This window comes from Pseudopodoces humilis, chromosome 19 (assembly GCF_049639895.1).
Source record: "Pseudopodoces humilis isolate 2021_Gansu_Grassland_sample_001 chromosome 19, ASM4963989v1, whole genome shotgun sequence".
Taxonomy (NCBI): domain Eukaryota; kingdom Metazoa; phylum Chordata; class Aves; order Passeriformes; family Paridae; genus Pseudopodoces; species Pseudopodoces humilis.
In genome coordinates, this window is record NC_142218.1 from 6,849,163 (window position 1) to 6,858,429 (window position 9,267).

The 9,267-nt window shown below is 53.0% G+C and overlaps 1 long non-coding RNA gene across 1 annotated transcript; it reads right to left on the minus strand.

Annotated features, from left to right (window-relative positions):
* Window positions 1-730: 730 nt before the first annotated feature.
* LOC148182806 (uncharacterized) lies at window positions 731-5,065 on the minus strand. Its single transcript, XR_015774164.1, has 3 exons — window positions 4,867-5,065; window positions 4,585-4,735; window positions 731-4,487 (listed from the first exon to the last, which is right to left on the minus strand). It is a non-coding gene; the product is annotated as an uncharacterized LOC148182806 (long non-coding RNA).
* Between the last annotated feature and the right edge of the window lie 4,202 nt (window positions 5,066-9,267).

Sequence of the window (9,267 nt, forward strand, 5' to 3'; positions counted from 1 at the left end):
TGCTGCCAGGCCATTGTCTCTGGAGTCTGGGCTCACCCTCTGTACTCATGTGCCTGCAGAGTCCAAGGCAGACACCAGGAGACATGGGCAGGGGTCCTGCTCCATGTGTACTCCTCTATCTCTCTGTGCCTGTTCTTGTCACCCTGCCTCCCCAGGACTGATGTTCTTCCAAGCTCTTGCTGGCACAGTCACCCTGTGATGGGGCCCTTTGGGCTTGAGCTACAATCCACTGCAATCCACAACCAGCTGGCCCTGCTGCCCAGCAGACTGATCCTCTGGGGGACTTTATCTGGCTGGGAGCAGCTCTGTGACTCTGCTGGCCCCACCTGAACATCAGCCCAGCCACAGGCTGCAGCCAAATGAGGCTGCTCTGGGGTGCAGGGGCCCAGTGAGCACCCAGATCTTTGCTGGGCTGTCACCTGAGGAACAGCAGCAGATGGATGTGGAAAGCCTTTAAATTCAGCACATGATCAATACTAAACTGATCTTCTGGAGTCTCTTATAAGATTACCCCAGCCTCATGCATCCAATTGCAAAAAAATCACTCAGCGCACTTGGGAGATGTGAGAAACGCTGCAGCCCCCATTTAGGATGCATAGAGCCAGAGTAAGTGACTTCACAATTGTTTATTGCAGTAAATAATTCATCCACTTTACATTTGGTTTTGTTTCTACCCCCATGCCCCTGCCTCAGCTCCTTTCTCTCAATCCTAAAATTCCCATGCGGGGTCGTTTCTGTGGTCAGGATTCCCAAACACACACAAACACAAATCTGTCTCGGTCCAGCTTTTCCTGACTGCCATCCCAGGGAGAGCAGTGCTGAGGGAGGGACAGTGCTGGTTCACTGCTTGGCTCAGCCCATGCCCAGGCCTGGCTTTGCTGTCTTGGTCTCTGCCCTAGTTTTGCTTTCACATGGTGCCAATGCACAGGACTGCTTGGAATACATTAACATTGCTAATAGTGTTTCTATACTAATTAATAATGACATTTGAACAAACTAACACAAATTATCAGCTGGCCGGGTTGCAGCTGAGACAGAGCAGTGGTGAAGGGGTAGGTGCTGCTCTGGAGTGAGAGCTGGCTGGGGCAGATGCACCTCACCTGGCACCTGGCTGGAAGCCCCAGGCTCCCCCAGAGGCAGGAGGGACCTGGTGTGGGGCTCATGCAGCCTCTGGTGGGGTGCCTGCAGGGCTCTGCCCATCCTCATCACACACACTTGCCAGGGTGGACTCTGGTGGGTTTTCTGAGCCTGACAGCTCCTATGTCAGTGCAGGTTGTTTCAGCTGCTAAAAACAGATTGATGAGAGTCCCTGCCACGGGATGAAGCTTTTCGAGTCCTGTCAACTGAGACAAGACTGTTCTATACATCTCTGAAGCCCTTGGCAGCATGCTAGCTCCTGCTTCTGGACAGTTTTGTCAAAAAGACCAAGTACAAATTGGCACGTGTCTCTTTGAATTGAAAATCGTTGGAGTCTGGAAGAGTGTTAGGAAGAGCATCACACCAGAGTGCTCGAGGCAGTTGTTTCTGGCTGCTCTGGAGACACAACACAGGCTAGGAGAGCTCTTGGGACAGATTTTGCTCCTCCCTGTGGAAACTATCTTGACTATCTGTGCCTTGGAGCCCTGCAGACACTGTCCTGGGGGTGCTCTCACTTGCATAGGTGGGTGCTGAGGCTCTGATCCCACCTCTGGTTCTGTCCACCCCTGATCAGTGTGAAGGGCTGGAGAGTTGAGATCATGGTGGCAAGGTCTGACCTGAACTGCATCTTCAGGGATGGATCCTCCTTTGCAGGCATTGCCCAGCCATCTCCACTGGATCTTTGAACACTTCATCCAGCAAGGCAGCAGGTGACCTTTTGGAGCAAAATGATCCCAGCATCCATATGGTATTTTGTATGCTGTCCCCTTGGGATCTGCAAGTAAAGGCCAAATCAGTGTTATTCTCATCATCCACTGTTTTCAGAGGTGCCAGTGAGATTTTGCCATCTGGGATACTGTCACTGTTCTGGAGGATTTTTTTTTCTCCAGGACAGATTCCCTGAAACACCTCAAGGTTATTTCTTGATGTGGCCCCTTGGAGCCCTTCCTGGGGCCTGGTTTTTGAGGGGCTGGAACACCTCAGGCATGAGCAGCTTTGCCAGTCTGTGATTCCTGCTGCTCCTGGTGCCAGAATCTGGCTGCAAAGGGGTTGTTGCCCCTCCTCAAGGTGTCAGTCCAAGGTCCCCAGTGCCTTGGGCATGCAGAGCATTACATTCCAGCAGCTCAGGCAGGCACCTGCACATCATGAGTGATGTCCCCAGGAGTGACCTGTAAGCTGTGCAAAGGGTTCTCCACTTGACCTTGGCCTGAGGTTGTCCATTATGTCACATCAGGAAAGCCTGGAATTCCTAACCTGGAATTCTAACCAGGGTGGGACATGTAAGGGGGTGTGTGCACAGCCCTGCCAGACCCTCACCTTCTGCAGGCTGCCAGCAAGTGAAGGGGGATGGAGGAGCATAAGGTGGGTGCCCAGCATCTCTGCTGTCCCCGGGCCAGTCCCTGGAGCAGAGCACTCCAGATACCCCTGCAGATGGCAGCTGGTGGCACTCAGCACTTCTGGAGCCATTCTTAAGGCTCTGGGCTTGTTTCCATTAAAGGTGTGTGCCTTGGCTCAAGCCCACATGCTTCCCATGGGTTTTGGCAGGCTGTGCCCATGGGGCTGGCTGCTGACAGTCCTCCCGTGCCAGCAGACAGCAGCTGGACCTGGGGCTGCACTCGGCCACGTCAGGCTGAGCTGACAAGCCTGGTGTGAAACAAGATGAATGGGCTGAAGTTGGTGAAAATTATTCTAATTTATAATCTGCTGCTTTGTGGAGCTCCCCAATTAATTCTTTCTAGATACATAAGTAGGCCACATGTTTTCTTTGCTTCAAATGTAATAAACATTACACTCTGTCCCCTGCTTTTGGTGCTGGTTCCTGTCAGAGCATTAGTCCCTGTAGCTAATTCCTCACACCTGTCTCCGAGGCTCCTGGGACCTGGGCTGAGCACGGGGCGGAAACGCCAGGCTCCAGGAAACTTGTGGCACGGAGAGATAAATTGCTGATCAAAGGGCTAGTTCACAGTGCCTCTGAATATTTAGCGTAGGCAAGGCAGCCCAGCCCGCTCGGGAGAGGGTTTTGTTCCTGGTGGCGCAGCGAGCAGCCAGGGCGGGATGGGGTGCTGGGATCTGTGCAACCCCAGGCCACAAAGAGCTGGGGACAAAGAACAGGGCTGCAGTGTCTGTGGGGAGCTGCTCTTCACAGCTCTGCTGGGGATGTGCACCGAGGCACCAGCCCTGGGCAGGAACATCAGCCTCTGGCTGGTGCACAAGTGACCCCTGCGCCCACCCTCAGGGAAGGGACTGCTGCTGTTCCTGCCCTCCACGGTGCTGCAGAGAGGGAGCTGAGCACAGCTGTGGCTGTGGAGTCAGACCAGGAGCTGCAGCCTTGCTGCCCAGAAATCCTGGAAAACCAGGAAGAGGTGGGGAGGCTCCGGCAAGTAGGAACCAGTGGTTCCAGGATGTCCCTGGGATATTCACGGCCCTGAAGTGCCAGGATGCCCGAGGAGAGGCCCATACTGCCTCTGCAGCCAAGAACAGTATAAACCAAGGGTTTGGGCACTGCTGCCCAGGCAGTGCTAGTCCTGCTGTCAGGGGGAAACAGAGGTGATTGGCAGTTCCTTATTCCTTCTGTGCATGTAAAAATAGAACCAATTTTACAATGCCTTGCTGATCCCTGTCACCTCCTTCCCTGCATGCAGGGGATGGAGGCTGATTCCGGATTTGCTGATAACAAGGGTGTAGAGAGATTTGCAGGAGCAAAAGCCAAGTGCTGGGTGTTGGGCTTTATTTTCTGTTTTGTTTGTCATGTGGCTGATCACAGACATCACTCTCTGCCTTGATTTCTGCTTCCTCTCCTGGTACCATCACTGTGGTCTCTTCACCTACCTAACAAGTTAAGCCTATCTCACAGGCCCCAAGTGTGAAAATGGGTTGAAAAACACAGGTTTTATCATTGCCATCGCATCTATCCTCCACCTAAATCCCAAGAACTGCCAGCACTGAGGCAACAAGCTGTGATGCAGATGCATGCACGAACTTTTGCTGAACTAGAAGTGACCCTGCTGTTTGTCCTGTTGCCAGCAGTTTCCATGGTCCCAGGGAATCTGGAGACTTTTCTTTCCCAAGCCTTCCTCTCCCTTCCACACACAGAAAACATCCTTCATCCTTGCCTACTTTCCCCCAGCCTGCTCAGCATGCTGGCCTTGCTCTGGTGCTGTGTTATTTCCACGGGTGAAGCAGGGTAAAGCTGCTTGGCTTGCTGAGATGCCTTTGGTGGAGGGTGAAAGAACTGGGGTTGGTGCCTGCTGGTGAAGGGGCCCACTTCCACCTGGTTTGATACAGTGATGGCTTCTTGTTTGCTGCACAGAAAAGTGGGGGCAGATTACTTGGCACTTTGTTTGCACCATCTGCAGAGGAAAGAGAATTTTAAAAATAAGTTAAGAGTAGTTTAATCATGGATTTCAGCACTCCTGCAACAAGCACTGCCTTGTTCTTTTCTCTCACCTGGCTTTACCCCTCACACCATTGTCTGCTGGCATCCAAGTGCCAGAAAGCAGCTGCCTGGCCTTCAGCTCCTGTCCTGCCCTGGGAGGTCCAGAGCCAGCAACTCCATGCCCTTCAGTGAATCTTGGGCCAGGGATGAATTCCTTGAGCTCTGTTAGGGAAGAGGTGCTGGCTTTGCACTCTGAGCCCCAGCACTGGGTTCTGTGCGTGCCATAAGCACGAGGGGCCTGGCCCAGCATCTGCCAAGTGTCTGAGCACTGAGGGCATGCACCTCCCACCTACCTTCATCGTGGGGATGAGCATTCCCTCTGCACTCCCTGGGGATGTTCCAGCAGGAAAAGCTGTGCTGGGGGCTCTTAGGGGCAGAGACGCCAGCCTGGCCTGGGGGCACGTGGCCCCCTCGATTCCTGGAGTGCCAGACACAGGCACTTGTGTGCCCCGTGCAGGCCTGCCAGGGAGGGAAGCCAAGCAGCCACGCTTATCAGACTCACACAGACCTTTCCCATCTGGCTGCTCTTCTGAAGAGTGATCCACACTCCCTGCAGGTGCCAGCAGCCCTCACCATCACGGGAGGTGCAGCCAAGGCAGGAGGGGCAGCTGGCCTGCTTGCAGGGTCTCAGGCTGCCTCCTCCCACCCAGGCTGGTGCAGCCCCTGCAGCACCTGCAGCCCCTCTTCTCACCTCAGTTACACAGGTGGGAGCTGACAGGGAGTCCTGAGATTTGAGTCCGCTCAGGCAGCTTGAGCTGTGTTGCAAAAAGCTGGAGACACAAAGCTCAGTCTGGATCTGGGTCTGGGTCTGAGTCCAGAGCACAGAGGATGGAGAGCTGGTGTGCAGCGATGAGAGGATGCACAAGATCCTTGAGACTAAAGCCGCCAGTTCTCTCAACTGCTGTGAGGGCCAGTGCTCTCTGAGTCCTCCCCCCAGCCCTGCTGGGGTCTGCCAGGGCACTGAGCACCCAGGGGTCTCCTGGCAGACATGGTCTGTGTCAGCACAGCTCTTTGTCTTCCCCACAGCCATTTGTAATGTGCTACTGGCAGCACGTGCAATGGAGAGCTGCCCACCAGCCTGGATGGAGCTCAGAATGAACACCTTGCCCATGGTGTTGTCAAGCTCTGTGTCTGCAGAGCCACTGAGGCTGAGCCAGGACATTGTCAGCATCCCTGTGTCTCCCAAAGCTGTCCCCCCAACTTCTGGGAAGGGCTGAGCTAAGTGGGTGTCCAGCACCCTGTTGTCAGAGCCTCTTGCAGAGGTGTGGGGCTTGGGCTGGCTGTGCTGGGGAGGTTGCAGCCGTGTCACTGCCTGCAGACGCTCCTGCAGGGCACAGGGAAGCAGTGATCCCTCACGTGCCTGCAGCTTGCTCTGTCCCTGGCAGATGGGGAGGGGTGCTGGCTCCTGGGGAGCTGTGCCAGGACACGTTTCCAGGCCTGAGATGGAAGTGTTTCTCCCTGATGGATGCAGTTTGTTTCAGAGGTGATGGAGCACTTGCTGCAGGAGCAGACCAAAGCTGGTGGGCAAAGGGGCAGCCAGGCTGGTGAAGTGAAGTGTTTGAAATGCTTTTCATTCCAGCTCTCTGAAGCCCATGCCTTGCCAGGGGCTGCTCTCTGTTTTTAGTTAACATGGTAACTGCATCAGGACCAAGTAAACAAGCTTTCCAAGCATGCTGCAGGAGCCAAGGCAGCTCTGGGCATCCTGGTCATGTCCCTGGGGACAGGGCTGCTGAGTGTTGCTGATGCTGTGACACAGCTGCTCCCACACCTTGACTTTGGGGATCCTCAACACTTTCTCTTGGGAGACTGAGCCAAGGGTCTGGCTGTGGAGAGGGAAAGGGCATTCCCCCAAATGCCTCCTTGGAGAGCAGTGCTCTGCTCTCAGTCTGGGCTGGACACTCCAGCAGGGTTCTTCATGTGTTTCCTGCTCCTTTCTCCTTCCATCTTCAAGCATCGTTAGAAGAGGTAACAGAGCTGAGCACTCAGAACCACCAAGCCCTGTGTTTCATGGCGCCCCACTACTCAGAGAGCTGTGAGTGTCAGACCCTCAGCTTCCCTATCCTGGCCTGGCTTCAGTCCTGAATATATTTCTACATTTTGTGACTCTCTGAGGTTTTTAAATTTAATGGGTTCCTCTTTTTTCTTTCCTCCTACTTATCACCTGAGCTGGATCCTCTCTGAGCTGCTGCCAGCTCCAGGGATTACAAGTGAATAATTTACGTCTGATGGCACGTTTGAAGTTTAAGAAAAGGAAATGGCAAGTGTAGCCTGCTCCTCATCCCTGCCCCAGAGCCATGGTGCAGGCTGCTGCTGTTTCTCCAAAGGCAATTCCAAGGATTCCCTAAGGAGCCATATTCTGCACATGGCATGGCCCTGCTTGGGAATGGCCATCCAGATCCTGGCAGCCTGGAGCTGGGGGATCCCAGGGCACTTCAGGAGCAAAGGGCCCATTTCCACCCAGCTGCCTTTCCAGGCTTTCCGCTGTGCCACGAGGCAGCTCCCAGGATCACCGTGTGCCATGGGCTGCCCTCCCTGCCCGTGGGAGCCAGCCCGGTGCCAGGAGGGGTTCCCTGCCAAGCCAGGATGTGTCCTGGCAGCCCTGCAGCACGCACAGGAGGGCGAGGGGCAATCGTGCCCTGCTGCTGGGCTGGCTGCTGGGGATGCCTCGAGGGTCACCAGGCTGCTGTCTCCAGCTGCTGGTGGAGGAAGGGGACACTGGCACCCACCTCTGCCCGACCCACCCGCACAGTCTGGGGCATAGAATCCCTCCCACACCCAGGGTCTGTGCTGCCACTGACGGGCTCTGGGCTGGGCTTTCAAGCTCATTGCGAATTCTCAGAACTGGGGCCACAGGAAGATACTCTGGGAAATTATTTTTAACTCCCTGCGATTCACTCTTTAGAGCTAAGTCACTTTTATCAGCGCTGGTTCAGCCCCAATGAAGGCAATCTTTCCTCATACATAAACTTCTCTCTGCAAGGTGGCTCTGACAAAATTTAAATATGAACTTTAGTGGTTTCCAGGAGCTCTTGGAAGAACTAACAAGCATATCACAGGGTCCAGCATTAAATCCTTCCCTGCTGGGATGCAGTAGAGAACGGAAACTGTCAGGCAGTTTGAGATCCACTTAGCAATTAGCGCAGATGAAAGAAGCACTAACGCGAAAGCCCTGGTCTCTGTGCTGCTGGTGGGAGGAGGAAAGGAACGTGTAAGAGAAACATAACAAAATGCTACTGTGTATCCCACAAAACAATGAATCATTTTAACATTTCCAATCCTTTTCAAGCAAGCAGAAACAGTCGATCAATATGTGACAGAATTAAAGACCTGCAGTAAACCCTTGGAGCTGGGGATCTGTGAGAATTGTGAACACAGACTAATCTGTGAAATCCTGCATATGGCAATAGCACACCAGGAAAGACCAGCATATGTACAAGAGCCAGAAGCTGCAACAGTACAAGTCTGCTGGGCAAGAAGGCTCCTCTGCCCACCCAGAGGAACACCCACTGCAGGGGAGAAATCATCACTGGCAACGGGTATGCTGCAGCTACAGAAAGCAAGAGTATTTCCCAGAAAACTCAGAGTTACAACAAACGTGGCCCTAAGCCATATCCCTGTAAAAGCCTGCGAAAATGTGATTCAGAATGTGTATACATAAAAGCTGCCATAGCCGTGGCTCTGGAGGATTTTGGGCTAGTAAGAGCATCTCATAGCCTTTACACTCTGAAGTGGTGAAAACAGCTGAGAGGTGCAATTCCATGAGTGTGCCACAGCTAACTTCAGAAAAATGACAATTCCAAGGTGGGTTAGTAGAATGGTATGCCTGGAAAAAGGAAAGGCAGGCATACAACAGCTAAGCAGGTGACTACTTAGTTATGTGTTCTATGGATGTGGTGGACTGTGTTTGAATCTATCCTAAAATATCTACACCGGATCATTTGAAATGTGGTAAGGAAGCACAAGTACACTGTTTGGAAATACTAATACTTTTAGAAAGTTAAGATCATTCTTTGGGTCCTGGTAAATGAGTGAGCATAGGAGCCCCACAAGGAGCACTTATACACACAGAATCACACACTTATAACACATCTTTGGCAGGTTCAGGTTCCTACAGCTGCACTTTGGAAAAGCTGCAGAACCCTGTCATACACTCACAGAAGCCTGCCAGTCACAACAGCAGGACAATAAATGGCACAAGGAAAGTGTAACTTTAAACCCAGTGCAATGGGACTGCCACGGGATGAAGAAAGCCAGGGAGCTGTCTGCACGTGCACATATATTGCCAGTTAATTTACCAGTGGTGGTGGCTGAGCAGGATTTGAGTCAGAGGGAATAGGGTATGATGAAATGTAAGCAGAGCTGGGATTGATGCTGCACCTCCTAGATGTAGGCACTGAATCAATGCTCTTGGGTACGGGAGGGCTTTGCTATCCTCCCCAGACACATTATGGTGGTCTTCCCAGCCCAGACTGCATAGCCTTCACAGGGCTGGACTCAGCACTGGTGTGCTCCAGCAGTGCTCACATCACTCTTCTCATCTGGGATATGAGTCCAAAGACCATCCCAGTAACAGAAATAAACAACTGTTTTCCATCTTACAGCCTCTCCACTGCTTTTTGCAGCCAGACAGTGAATTTCACTGCACCACAGTTCTCCTGTCATTATTACAAGGAAGATTGCCATGGCTTTGAACC